General features: G+C 39.5%; 1 protein-coding gene across 5 annotated transcripts in view; it reads left to right on the top strand.

The window, feature by feature from the left end:
- hivep2a (HIVEP zinc finger 2a) overlaps positions 1-14,994 on the top strand; it is a 121,580-nt gene that overhangs the window by 72,416 nt on the left and 34,170 nt on the right. For 4 of the 5 annotated variants that reach the window (XM_048251207.1, XM_048251203.1, XM_048251205.1 and 1 more), the window contains one exon: positions 9,678-9,795. The exons of the other annotated variant lie outside the window; for it this stretch is intronic. The gene's annotated coding sequence lies outside the window, so the exon portion shown is untranslated. The remainder of the gene's footprint in view (positions 1-9,677; positions 9,796-14,994) is intronic. 5 annotated transcript variants of the gene reach the window in all.

The raw sequence follows: 14,994 nt of genomic DNA, 5'->3' as shown, positions 1-14,994 counted from the left end.
GCCATCTTGAATTTAGTCGGAGTGCAGGGGACAAGCCGAGATGGGCTATGAGACATAGGTTCACACTCGGCGTCATGTTTCAAAACACTTTAGGTCAAAATCACACCGGAATTCTCCTTTAACGTTAGTGTTGGCAGGTGAAGTCGAGAGGCAAGGCAAGTTCCAGCTCAAATTCTCATATTTTGGGAGCAATACAGTCGGTTTCTATTTGTCTTTGTAAATAGCATACTGTAAATAAAACCGTAATGTGGAGTTACAGAGTTTGTGACTTGCTTTTGTTTCAGTTGTGTATTTAGGCTAAGTTAGGTAGCGCGCTATATAACGGTGTAGGCCATAGACATAATATACATCTATGGTGTAGGCTACATTATGCCATGTCAACTCTATAGCCTACTGTTTGGCCTATTCTGGGTTTTGGGATAAATGTTGCCCTCAAAGAACAATATAGCACCTTAATAATATTAGCTGAATAATTGACCATTTTTATCAGAGCTTCCCCTGTTCCAAAGAGCAGCAATCGCCACTGCTGCCTACGTCATATGACGCGTTGCTATAGCGGGAAAGGCGTAGTCCTTATCCTAGCTTAAAATAAGCACATTTTCATCAACATTTCTATTTTAGGTTTTGTGTTACATAGTAATGTCTACATACGTGTTTTTAAAAGACCTCTTCAGACAATATTAAGCATTAATTCAGTTATAAATTCAACCTACAAACTGCTCTTTAAGCTCCTTTGTGCAGTCCTTCAGCACACGACCTGGGATGTTGTCTGGGCCTGTTGCCTTACGGGTGTTGATAGCAGCAAGTGTCCTCTTCACGCTGTCAGTGTAACCTGTGTTGTGTTGAACCTGCGCGATTCAGCCCTGCACACGCCTGGACTCAAACCCGCAACCAGCAGCACCTCGGATCGGGAGGCGAGCGCGCTAACAATTGAGCCAATAGCCCAGGCTACTGGCTCGCATGCCAGCAGCACTCTTGAGGCGTCGGGGAGTGAGGTTTACCAACGTTCCACAAGCACAGCTAAGCTAGCTGGCATCAGCAGAGAGGGACAGGGGCTGCTCGTGTAGAGGGGGAGGGGTCTTCTGTGGGCAAGTGCTGTTTTGTGCTTCAAAGCGAGCAAAGAAGCGGTTCAGATTGTTGAGCAGAGGGATGTTGCTCTCACAGCTCTGTGGCGCGGGCTTGTAATCCGTGAGGGCCTGAATGCCCTGCCATAGGCTTTGTGCGTTCCTGCTGTCTTTGAAGTGGGTGGTTATCTTGTGAGTGTATTCTTTTTTTGCTTCCTTGATGCCACGGGACAGGTTGGCTCTTGCTGTTCTCATGCCAGCTTCATCCCCAGCTCTGTAGGCTTTGTCTCTGGCCCTCAACAGCCCTCAGTCAGCCATGGCTTCCAGTTAGCCCGAGTGATGATGTCTTTTGTATGGGTCACATCATCGATGCACTTGGTGATGTAAGAGGTTACAGTGTCTGTATACTCCTCTATGTCTGTCTGGTTGTTGTAAGTGGCTGCCTGCTTAAACATTTCCCAGTCTGTTGTGTCAAAGCAGTCTTGAAGAGCATCGGAGGCTCCCTCAGGACACACTTTTACCTGCTTACGAACCGGTTTGTTTGCTTTTACTCTTTGTCTGTATGCGGGCATTAGCATAACAGTGATATGGTCAGAAAGTCCAATGTGGGGGAGGGGGGTGGCTTTGTGTGCTCCTTTGTGTGTAGTGTAGACCAGGTCCAGGTTGTTGTCTCCTCTTGTTGGAAAATCAACATGCTGGTGTAGCTTTGGAAGAACAGACTCATGATGGGTTCTCTGCCAACAAATACCGCCAAATTATTTGATCCTCTTCATTGCTGTGGATGTTTATTATCCGATCAGCAACGTAACCAGACAAACCGCAATCCCTTAAAGCGGGCACCGACAAATACCAACAAACCCTTCTTTGCTGTGGCCGTTATGATGAATTTAGACTTATTCCCTTCAGATGGTACTGACCAACCCCTCTCAAGGACTCAAGGACCAACCCCAAAATGTTATTAACATGTTAATATCAGATATTCTATATGAACATAGTAGAATTAACCTAACAATGTTTTTGAATCATTCTATACAAGGTCAATATAAAGAAAGAAATTTTTACTAAGACCACTGACCAAATGGAACACAGTGCCCACTTATCACGTCAGGCTCTCTCAACATCTGCACCTCATGATGTCTGTACCTCAGGGGTGGAAATTAACTGAAACCTGCAATTCATAAGTGAAACCTTCCTTGTTCACGAGTTGTGTAAATGGCATGACATATCCTAATGAAGAACTCAGCTCCACTTCATGACGGCATAAAATTAACTATCTAGCAAGTTGTATCAGGTTAAGCAAATAGCTATACTCACACATTCAATTTCTGGTGATGCAACGATATATCGGCCGATATGGGCCTTTTTTGCTGCTATCGGCCATCTGCGAAACGGCCGATATTAGTGGCCGATATTTTCAAATATGCTGGCCACGACTGAATCGCTGATAAGTGTCGCCAACCTATTCTAAGAGTGCAGATCTGAAAACTTTCCATAGGGAGTAGCAGAGGGATATGCAAGCTTAAAGTTATTTTCTTCTCTCTCCAGGGTCTAAATTTCACTGCGGGATTGAGGGTATTGTGCATAATACAACACACACACACACACACACGCTCAGGTCACGTCTGTCAGTAGTGCTCACTAAAATCATTAATGAACATTGCAAGACACTTATCTCTTCTATGATCCCAGAAAGATTTTTTTTGACTTGTTAGTTTTTTGAACATTTATTTTATCTAATGACATAGAAAACATAATGAATTGCATCCACATATCCTTATGCATTATGCACAACTTTTATTCACTAGCCTAAAACCATGAGACTGAAGGCTAATTACTCTCACATATTTCTTAAAGTACACCTACACATCACCAATGTGCACTCAATTAGACCAACACACCACATTAAAGATATGCCTAAGTGTAATAGTTTAAAAATCAATATGAAGTATTCAAATGACTATATATGTTTAGCAACTAGTAATTATGCAGATTATAAAATACTATACATTATTAACTAAATACACTTTATATGAATTTAAGTATAGTATATAAGTATTCATACTCTTTTGATCTCTTGAGGGAAATATAGTCTCTGCATTTATCCCAATCCGTGAATTAGTGAAACACACTCAGCACACAGTGAGGTGAAGCACACACTAATCCCGGCGCAGTGAGCTGCCTGCAACAACAGCGTTGCTCGGGGAGCAGTGAGGGGTTAGGTGCCTTGCTCAAGGGCACTTCAGCCGCTTTCTACTGGTCAGGGTTCAAACCGGCAACCCTCCGGTCACAAGTCCGAAGCGCTAACCAGTAGGCCACGGCTGCCCCACAACAAGCCATCATTTTCCGTGTGTGTTTGTGTGTGTGTGTGTGTAGAGAGTCAAACAGAATCTAGGATGGCCACTGCTGTGAATGATCACACTACAGTATATTCAATACTACTATTAGATGACGCCCCGCCCCCACAAATTGTGTAAATGAAGAACCTAAGGGGGGAATTCCCCCCATTTTGAAAAATACATTTTATGTATTTGAAATGTATTTTGAATACTTTTTTTGCCAGCAAAGGTGTATCAAAAAAATACTGGTATCGGTATCGGGTATCGTTATCGGCCAAAGTGAAATTTTAAATATCGGTATTGGCCCAGAATTTCAATGTTGGTGCATCACTAACATTTTCTTCAGGTGAACAGTGAAGCAAACCAATACGAACAGCCTCAATTGGTAATGTCTGGCTATTTAATGTACTGTATGATGTATTGCGAACATTGGAGACACCAAGCGCTCCAACTGATGAATGACTTGTGAGGCCCGTTGTGTCAGAGTGCTCGTTGATCCTGTGATCCCTACAGGTGTTACCAATTGAGGCAGCTTGCCTTAACATTAGGAAATAGTTAGGGATCATACACTGATGAAGGCCGCAAGGCTGAAATGTTTGTTACCCCTGAAAAAGGACTTATTTGTATTTTTAAAATATTCAATATTAAATTTCTAGACTGAGTGTGAAATTGATTTCATTGAGCGCGTCAAAATGGATAAATGAAGTGCATGCAGAAGGCGGAATGTCAATTGTGCAGAAATGTGCTGTGGCCAAGATTCAGGTAACCTATGTCAGCAACAGTTTGAACTTCAGTAAGGAGAGGTAAGCACACATAGGCTATTACATGGCAGAGGGACAGTAATCAGAAGGAGAATGTATAGCGTGGCAAACGTAGCTTCATAATTAACAGGCTCAAAGAGTCTGGTTTGGGTAACATGTCATGCTGCTGATGATGAAGACAATTGCTGTGTCCACTCCATCATTCAAATAGCACAGCATACGCTACTTTTTATCATTTTTTTTATTGCTAACATTACTCCCTAACATGGTCACATTTCCAGCTGAAACCTCCACATTAACATGATGTTTTTTTTAATACATAGCTTTTGGCTAGAACCACTGTATATGTCATATAACATAATATTCAAATTATTTGACTAAGGGTTGAAAATAATAGGTGAATAATGGGTGAAAATACAATATTTCAAGTCATCTTCATGCAATAGGCAACTGAAAGATTTACATAAAACCCTGAGAGACATCAATGTGAAATGAGTTCATGGACCTCTGTAGGCTGCATTGTAGTAGCCTACTTTACTGTAGGTTTATCTAACAGAGCCTCCTCTTTAACAAGTGCTTGTATTTATTGAATATTGAGATTGTGTACTCCAGCCACCTCGGACCATCAATGAGTCAGACAGAGCAAGTTAGTACAGTCTTGTTCACTTACTGTACACTGCTCCACGGCACTTAGTTCAATACACATGTTTAAGGGTAGCCTACTGCCAGGATTGCATATTAGTGAGTGTGCCTGACCGATTGTAGTGGGCCATTCAGGCCAAAAAAAGCCTGGGCCGATTTTTTTGTCCCAGTCCAGCCCTGCCTAAGATAAGATGTTTTCCAAGATCCAAGTTGTCAAAAACATTCCTAATATTAAAAACCATAATTGCCAAGCTGGCATATTTTTTTAAAATCTTTTGTTCATCTTTGTGAAATCACTGTCAGGCAGGTTCTTGTTGTTCAAGTAAATTGAATTTAAGAAATCAAATGAACCTTTAGTGTATTTTAAAGAAATTCTTAAATAATAGTATTTCTTAGTTAACACAACGTTTACATGGTTGTAACTGGCCTTGATAACCATATCAGCATAATTTCTTTACTGGAAATCAAAATGTGCCATCAGGAAATCATCATAAATATAATTCCTTGACCCATTTGTAGCGAAAAGTGTTTGGGACTGGAATCAAGTTTAAAGGTGCTCTAAGTGATGTTGGGTAACGTCACTTCTGTTGACGTTCAAACAAAATAGAGAGCTAGCTCGCTACTCCCTCCTCCTCCCTCCCATGCAAAGCTGGACCAGGTTGTTTTTGCTGCGGTTTTTGGAGCCTGGGCTGTCCACAGAGACTGTGTCTTTTTACAGTGTATTCAGGGCACAGGCAGCTAGCGGATGGTGAGGTGATATTTGCTGTATGTGACAAAAATGTTTTAGCTTAGAAACCGCATAACATCGCTTAGAGCACCTTTAATGGGTTACTGCATTCAATAGTTAAATGCATATCCTACTGTCTCTCCAACTATTCTCTAGTGTGTCCAAAATATACATATAGTTTGAGTATACTCTTTGTTCATGGAATGCTAAGACTCATGGTAACACTCCATAATAAGGTGCCATAATAAATAGCAAACTAGTAATTACCTAACCCTTTGTTAATATTTGTTAATTGTTACTAAAATATCTATTTGGCACAAGTTAATAGTTTTTTCATCATTAATTAAATATTAGTTGTTTGCATAAAATCTGGATGTTAATGTTTTAACAAATCTATGAACTAATATTGTATTAATATTTGTTAATAGTTAACTAAATGTCTTTTTGCACTAATTAACAGTTATTTCTTACATCATTTAAATGTTGAATGTTTATTCACAAACCATATGCTTATATAAAAGTTAATGACATATTATTATTTATCTAGCTTTTCTGATTAGCTTTGTGGAGAATTTATGGAATTTATGGTTTATGGCTTTATGGTCTTGTGGGGTGTATAAGGCACCCTACTGCCAGTGGTTGGTTGTATGAGAGTTTATGACCTCTTCTTCCACTTCATCCTTATTGGATACCTTTGTGGTTGGCTGTCCTGTAATTGGTGACCCTCTGTCTAGTGTTTGAAAGTAGTGTACTCTTTGCCTTTGGAAGTACTATTTGGTTGCTGCTTGAATTTGGTGAAATTCAGGGGAGAGGGGAGTAACAGAGTTAGAAATGTAGTTTAGTGTTTGTATGTGATTTTCGCCGTAATTAAGCAGCTTTATTGAGATTGGTGTTTTGGAGCCCCCTCTGGAGAAACGGTATACTGCAGCTCTGCAGTTTTGTCCTTGTATTGTTGCCATAGCCAATTAGCCTAGATATCTAGACGCACCCCTAGCGGGCTAGTCTAGCAACTCTCCGTTGGCTTGTGAGCTCCAGAAATCGAAACTTAATCAGGACATTGAAATCGTGTATAGCAGGGGTCTCAAACTCAAATGAACTGGGGGCCAATTCTGCCAACGTCATCTGATTGGAGGGCCGGCTATTTCTGAAAATGCAATGTTCTTTTTTTCAAATACCACACAAAACTGCAAACAGAAAGTGCAAGTGTTTTTATCTAGTTTTAGACACCTGTGCTTGCAACCTTAGCTTATAAATAAAATAATAATAAAATAAATATTAATACAAATTATAAAATAAATGAAAAACATAAAAACAGGTATGTGTGTGTGTTTCACACCAAATAAAAATATTTCCTCTCATAACTTTTTTAAACCTGGCAAACTAGGCATCAGGGTTAAGAAAGCAACACCATTGGATTTTTATATCAAAATTTCAAAAGGCCATGGCTTGAAAGTAGTCAGAGATAAAGTCTTACTGTAAATGTAAAAATCTTTAGTAAAACAAAAGTTTATGAAGGGTGTAAATTTACCCATCTAATTTGTCACTGGATGGCAAGCACCTCAAATTATGCACCTTTCAGTAAATACTGGATGAACATATTTAAGCAGGTTTACTTTCCTTTTTTCATATTACCCACATAACAAATTAACAGGAAAACACCTAAGATGTATACCAACACCTAAGATGTTGTGGTTTAGTAATTACTACAATATAGGCCTACAATAAAGTATTCTGGTCAAACAGTTCCTATCGCGGGTAATCTGCAGTACCCAGAAGTTCGCATCATATTGCAGGTGACTTTGTAGTTCTTTAGAGCCCTATTTCTACTAGCCCTGCTGTCTGTACCACATCCATTACGGACACTATGATCATGATTACCACTGCAACCTCCAAGCTATATTGGGCAGAGGGTCGAAACAAGCATGGTATGCTTAGTGGACGCCGTTGTATACACGCACCTCCATTCAAAGACGCACCGTGACTATCACTGTCGATCGATCATAATCTCCAAAAGGATATTCTCCTTCAGAATTAGAATAGGTGAATAACATAGCTTACCTAAGACTTCATCACACGTGAACGTTTTTCAACATTTGGTGTAGGCCTGTTTCTGCAACACTATGGCCTGCATCGCTTCCGCGTCATTACAAATGCACGTCTTTGTGTTTCTCGCGTGTAATACAAGTATTTCCTGAAAACTTTGCGCAGCGATTTTGGGTTTGAATCAAGCTCTGGATGTCTTGCACATAGTGGAGCAGAGTAGGCCTACAAATGAGATTTGTCACCGCATTACCTGGATCTATCGTCTATTTTAATCAGTATCGTTGTTTGTCGCAATTAATAGCCTCAAGGGCCGGATTACATTATTATTTTGTCATACGTCGCGGGCCGGAATTGGGCAAGACGCGGGCCGGATTTGGCCCGCGGGCCGGGTGTTTGAGACCCCTGGTGTATAGAGTTGTTTGGTGGGCTTAACATAATGATTGATGGCAGAGTTGCAACGGTTTGGCTTGAATTCCCTGCTACTTGAAAACAAATATCCTATTAAGGCCCCTATTATGCAGAGAGGGAATTTGAAAGACAACTGATTATCCACCGGACTGAGCACTGCGAACGGTGAGTGCCCAGACCCTACATTTTAATGTGGGTCTGGCTCGCCAGGCTAATAGCCGATCAGAAGCGGTATGCTTTGCATTGGTAGGTTGACTGTATAAAGCACTCCCCACTTTTTGTTTTAATTTTGTAACTTTAAAATGTTGTTTAAGTTGAAAACTTCAATATACCACCTGTATTATATTATTTTACATGTATTGTTAGGATTTCGGTGCAATTCTAGCAACTTAGAGAACGTTTATTAATGTTTTCATTATGACCACGAGTTCATACACACTGAGTCTAATGTGACTAGCTGTAAACTCCGCTAGCAACTTTCCATGCATTCATTGTAGTTAGCTTAGTGTGCATGGAAAGTGCAATTCAGTCTAGCAGGAAATTAATGTACATTTAGTTTAGCATTATGTTTATGCATTACCTCCGTATGGTCTACGTCTGTGAGTGTTTAGTGAGTCTCAGAATATTAATAAACTGTTGTGCATTCTACATCTGTGAGTGTTTAGTGAGTCTCAGAATATTAATAAACTGTCGTTCTGTGCACCTGAACATTCCATGTCGCATGTCTCCCTTGCTAGTAGGGCTGACAGTGATGGTATAGAAATGATGCATGTAATATAGCCCATTCAACTACTTCTTTTTATTTTGCTTGTGCAGATGCTGTTTTATGTATGCCAGTGCTTGAAGGCATGTTTTGTTTTAACTTTTCCTAAAGGAATAAATGTGATAAGCCAGTTTTGGTCTCAGTCCCTTCACCGTCTGACTAATAGTTATATATTACTAATATATTAATAAAGCTTAACCAACTTTATTATAAGGGTCCCCCATACTGATAGTTATATATTACTAATATATTAATTAAGCTTAACCAACTTTGTTATAAGGGGCCCCACACTGATAGCTATATACTACTAAAAAATAATTAAGCTTAACCAACTTTATTATAAGGGTCCCCCATACTGATAGTTGAGTGGCAGACAAGAGTGGCAGCATGTCAAGGTAGCTCCGTGTTTTTTTCTTGAATTTCCCCTTGGGGATCAATAAAGTATCTATCTATCGATCTATTGTAAGGGACCTATGGGGAGTGGTTCATATTGGGATAGGCAGAAGCACAGTTTAATAACAATTAGTTAAATAATAATAAGTCATTAACTTTTCTATTAACATATAGTTTGTAAATAAACATTTAACATTTAAATGATGTAAGAAATAACTGTTAATTAGTGCCAACAAGACATTTAGTTAACTATTAACACATATTAATACAATATTAGTTAATAGATTTGCTAAAACATTAACATACATATTTTATGCAAACAACTAATATTTAATTAATGATGAAAAAACTATTAACTATTACTTATTAATTTTACAAATATTAACAAAGGGTTAGGTAATTACTAGTTTGCTATTTATTATGGCACCTTATTATGGAGTGTTACCAGACTCACTTATGGCAATTTGAGTTAATGATAGTTCTATTATGTCTTCTGTTTCCAAACTGGTATATGTTGCATGGGCCGGATCCTCCATCCAGTCACTTACTGAAATACTGGACCATCAACTGTCTACTCTTGATTATGGGATCCATCTGGAAATGTGAAACACTGCAAGCACATCACATTCTTCCATCTTCATCTTGTTGCCTCTGCTGGGTAAGTACTTGGAAGACAGTGCTGAGCATTCACACTTGATAGCTGAATTCTACTTTTCTCTTTTTTCTCTCATTTTCTATCTGTATTTCATCCATTCTTTGGCAGATTTAATGGCACTTAGCTGTAGTGTTTCAACCTATGCTCCAGTCTTTGTATTTTTGCTCGTATACTGCTGTTTTCTTTTTTTTATTTTCCAGACTTTGAGAGTGTGGTTGTTCTCTTTTTTGAGCAACTGTCCCGGAAAATTCCCTTGACACAAATTGTCCCAGTTTTCATCCGGTGAAAATGCACTTATATTTAACATTTCATAGTTTCAAATAAAATCTCATTTGTTTCTCTTCTGCTGCTATTCTGTTTTCTTCTTGGTTATGTTTATACATCAAATCCTGTGTCTGTGAGTAGATAAAGTAGTAGTAGCAGAGATATGAAAGCTTACCTTACTACCTACCAACTGCCGCACAACTACATCCATGGCCCCAGACCCCAACGTGTAATTTATAATTACGTTTAGCCATGTTTTTTTTTTGCTAAAGGGTGTATGCTTTTGGACATATGATTGAGTTTATAGTAGATTGTAAATAGATATTTTAGGTCAGTTTCCCATACATTGTATAAGAGTCATCCTGGATGTGAAGAGAACTTCGATAAAGTAGTATGTTTTCACGTTAGTGAGTCTATCAGAAAAAATATAGGTGAGGCAATAGGAAATCTTACAACATTGTATCTTTATGTTTATTCCCATATTTTCTATACTCAAATGCATTTTTAATATTGCTTCTATTCACCAATGAACTTGAAATAAACTAAAAAAATATTACACATCAGTGTTTCCTCTACGTTGATTTTAGCATGGCGGCCCGCCACGGCAAAATTAATACCACGACAGACTATCTTCCCAGTGTTTCCTCTTCATTTTGTACCGGTGGCCACTGCTTCAGAATTAGGGCAGACGCACAATATTGTCCGGACACATAGTAGACTAAATCCGCTGGCTGCAGAGAATTACCTGTCCAGTTTTATTTCATAAATGCGGATGGTCTGCCCCCACTGCTAAAAAAAATCTAGCGGAAACACTGCACATTCACAATAACATTTTTTCCACTGTAATGGGTAATAGCAAAGTCCTTTTAGGCAAGTCCCTCCACTCGGCGGCCATTTGACAACGCTTTTTGGGCACTCGTCGGGCATCCATTTCGGCAGAAATGCGCGTGCGCAAGGCTTCATGACACCAATCTTGCTCCAGCGGCGAGATCACAACACATGATTGGCACGATGTCTTCACAACACACCATATGATTGGCTCAATGTATTCACATGTCGACGTTTTGCCAAGGAAGGGGTGGGATATGTGTAGACAACGGCCATATTGGCGTGACAAACTAGCCCCATGCATTTCTATGGAGTATTTTTTGAGTGCTGTGTCTCCACATTAGAAAGTCTCTGGTAATAGTGACTCTTTACCAGGGTTCCCACTCAAAGTCAAATGTAAAATTTCATGACCTGATAAAAATCCTGAATTTCCTTGACCAATTGGGAAATAAAAAAATGGGCAATGAAAAAACAGGTAGGGCTAACTACAACTACTCAAGCAAGTAGTAATGGAAAAAGCTGATGACTCAATAAACACCAATGCTGCATGTAAATATTGTATTAGGCCTAATGTATTTTGGCAAGTCAATTTTAAACTCCTACAACAAAATTCCCTGATATTCCATGACTTTGCCCTCGAAAGATATAATTCCCTGACGTTCCCTGTCTGGAATAGACTTTATTAAAATGCTGATGGTATTTTTGACATTCCATGACCCTTGGGAACCCTGCTAGTTATCTAGTTTTCTTAGTTCTATCAGAAAGACTCAGGGAGGTACAATGAAAGTTAACACATGTTTTAATCCATTAAAGGATATACAAAATGAATAAGCAACGATAGTCTTTGGCATAGGCCTCGTCCTCGGTCCAGGTCACTGAATGTGCAGACCCTTGCAGATCCTGCTGGAATAAGACGGCAGGAGGCGGAGCCTACCCACGAAGAATAAGAAATAAAGATACCCACCAGAAATGTTTAGATTGTCATCCTCTCTGAAATAGAGCATAACAATATTAAAGGTGCTCTGAAAATGTGTTTGGGTGCTCTGAAAATGAGAACCAAAATTATTTTTCAGACTTGTGAGGTCTGTTACATAACATGAACATAAATCAAGAGCCTATGTTGAGTACAAATATGTCCTCTGAAGGCCTAAAGAGAGCCCAGCCAAAAATTCCAATACACTTTTGATCAACTTTGAGGGACAGCTATGACCATGCAGGATCATCATGACAATTTTGCTATATACTATTCCTATTTATGTACCAGCATGCAAAATTTGAGCCTCCTACATAGGGTGCAATTTGTGTAAAAACCAGAGGGGGGGATGATTTTGAATAAGTTTGTAAACCCCCCCACCACCCCCCAAAAAAGAAAAAATGAACGAACGATTCATAGCCTAGTAATGTCATGGCTAATGATACCCTATATCATTTTTGCCACCTTTGTAACATTTTAGTTTTAGTTTACCGTGGTGTATGACTTTAAACAGCGAGTGTGCTTGGTATGATGATCAGCTCCTCTAATGCAGGGTAGGACTACGTTTTGACAAGTATACAAATTCACCTTGTTTTTGCCCCATCTGAAATGACTCCTCTACTTTTGCTGCCTCCATCCTTTCTGTATTTGTTGTGTAAAAAAACGTTGTATATGATAGCACTGAAGTCTTAAGTTAGTGAATTGGCTAACAGTGTTAGTTGGTAATCAAATAGCCTACACATTGCGCTACACACTGCGTAGGCTACGTGCATTCTCTCTCCTGCTGAAGTGCGTAATATTGCAAAAGTTGAAAAAATAAATGTGTTTATTGTAGCCTACAGAAAATAAATAGCCTATCATACTGTCAGTTAATTGCCTACAGTGCAGTGAAGAGTTTGGAGAGTAAAGTTATAGGGCAACTTGAAGTTTTATGAAAATAATTTCTTAACCAGAACATAAAGACCATGAAGCTTCTATTTCTTGCAGCTGTTAAAACACCCGCTAGATAGTTTAAATACCCACCAACATTCGTTTTTGCAGTACAGATTATTTCCAAAAGTTATATGTCTACTAGGCCTAGCCTACTGGCTGATTTATCAAACGAGTGCTTTCTCGTTCGTCCTCCGCAAACTACAGGTGTTGTGGTAGAGAGCCATTAAATAAGCGATGCCAAGCAATTTCTGTAACACTTTTTGTGACATTCAGCAAATATCTCCTCATTTAATGTAAGTTCATTTGGACAATAGGCCTACGTTGTACTCTACGTGCAGTTGTCCTCCATCTGAGTTGCATCAGTTTTCTAATTTTGAAGGTTCTAAAACATGATTATGCTTCACTGAATCCTTCTCGTTTTCTTTCATTTGTCCAGCTAACTTTTCCATTGAAACTAGCCATTTATGATGGATTACACACTCGACATTCTGAAATGTCCTGCACGATCAAGGCCAAATTAAGTTATCACGCAGCCACTGTGTCAGCAGCATGAGTGCTGACGGTGACGGTGCGTTTCTGATGTCAGATTATTATGTAGGCTAGCCTACTAGACTGTTCTCACGTTGCAGCGCTTTACTTATATGAAGTAGCATTAATCAATGAGGGGCAGAGGGGGATAAATGTTGTCCCCACCGAGGAGAAAAATAATTTAGCAGTGGTAGGGATAGGAAAACCATCCCCCCCTACAAATCGCACCCTGCTCCTACAGTACATGGTTTAGTTCTTGCGCTATAGGCTTGTGAACTTTGACAAAAAAAAGAGGCAGAACAAAATCGACACCCCCCTCCCCCCGTAAAACTGGCTGTATCTTGGAAAGTATTGATCTTACATAAAAGTAATTTTACAGTGTGTCTCCTGAGTAACATAGGTACACCTGGTAATTTTTTCAGAATTTTTTGAGACCTGAAGTGCGTTGGCCCTGGTTGAATTGACGTGGAATGACCCCAATGACAGTAACAGACAATGACAGACAACAATGATCAGCCAGACATGAGATAATGAAAATAAGATTAATCTATGGCCTTCAGGTACATCGGAAATATTATGGGTTAATGACATTAGGACAGCCCTGCAGACAATACCAACAGGCCTACCTTACATCTCTGCAAACTAACATCCCAGACTTTTGGTGATCCTGTCTTGTTTTGTTTTCCCTGTCTACAGGGTGTCCGCGGGGTTGTAAAAGGTATTAAAAAGGTAGTAAATGAAATTAGCCAAATTCAAGGCTATTTAAAAGTATTAAAAGGTAATAAGCATCATCTGATGGTATTACATTTTCGAACCACTAACTATGAGGTTTTCCATTTGTGTTAAGTGCAGGCCTATCTCCTAAAATTCGTGTGAATTTATTTATATTATATTAAATATATGTGCGAGCAGGACTTGAGTGATATGTCAGTGTGCGTTCGCGGTAAAAACTTTTAGCGCCCCCTCAAGTTTCTGCCAATCTTGTTGCCAAAAGTTCGCTACCTTTGACGAAGTCATCGGAAAATGTAATTTTTCGGACATTTGGTTAGAGGCCGGGGCGGAGTGGCAATCGGGACGATAGGAGTTTTCCCGGTGGGCCGGTCGATGAGTGATGCGTGAGGCCGGCCCATAGAGTTATTACAGCGGCCCCAAGTCGTCCGCGCCCATCGACTTGGCTAACGCACAAACAATCTTCCGCGAAAATCTCTGAGATTCACACTATCAATTGAAAAAAAGTCCAACACGATTTATACCACTTGCTCATTGTCTATATGTCATTCATGGTTACCCTGCACACTCATCTCTCCCATGCTGATTTTTGTGTAGGCTAGCCTTAGTTTTTTTATCTTAATTCATTTTTGTCTGATTTAGGCCTAGTTAATTTGTTTGTTTGTACTTAAATTAACGTAAGCCTAAACTAGAATGGAGCAAAGCCTCCTGGGAATGGGGAATGTGTTTCTGGTTTATCCAATGAACCGATTGCACGTCAAGTCTATTTACAGAAATGTAGGAGGATAAATGAGCGGCCCCTCGTCTAATGGCATAACCCTACAAACGATCAAGTTCGAGGAAAGCTACAGGAGTTTTGACAGTCGACGGATTTGCGTGGTTGCTTGCTGTTTTACATATGGATGGAAGGCAGAGAGAAAGGTTAGGAGCTAAAGCATTGACGTTAT

This window comes from Alosa alosa, chromosome 8 (genome assembly GCF_017589495.1).
Source record: "Alosa alosa isolate M-15738 ecotype Scorff River chromosome 8, AALO_Geno_1.1, whole genome shotgun sequence".
NCBI classification, from domain to species: Eukaryota; Metazoa; Chordata; class Actinopteri; order Clupeiformes; family Clupeidae; genus Alosa; species Alosa alosa.
Note: the sequence above shows the minus strand (reverse complement) of the source record. Positions and strands in the feature narration are given on the sequence as shown.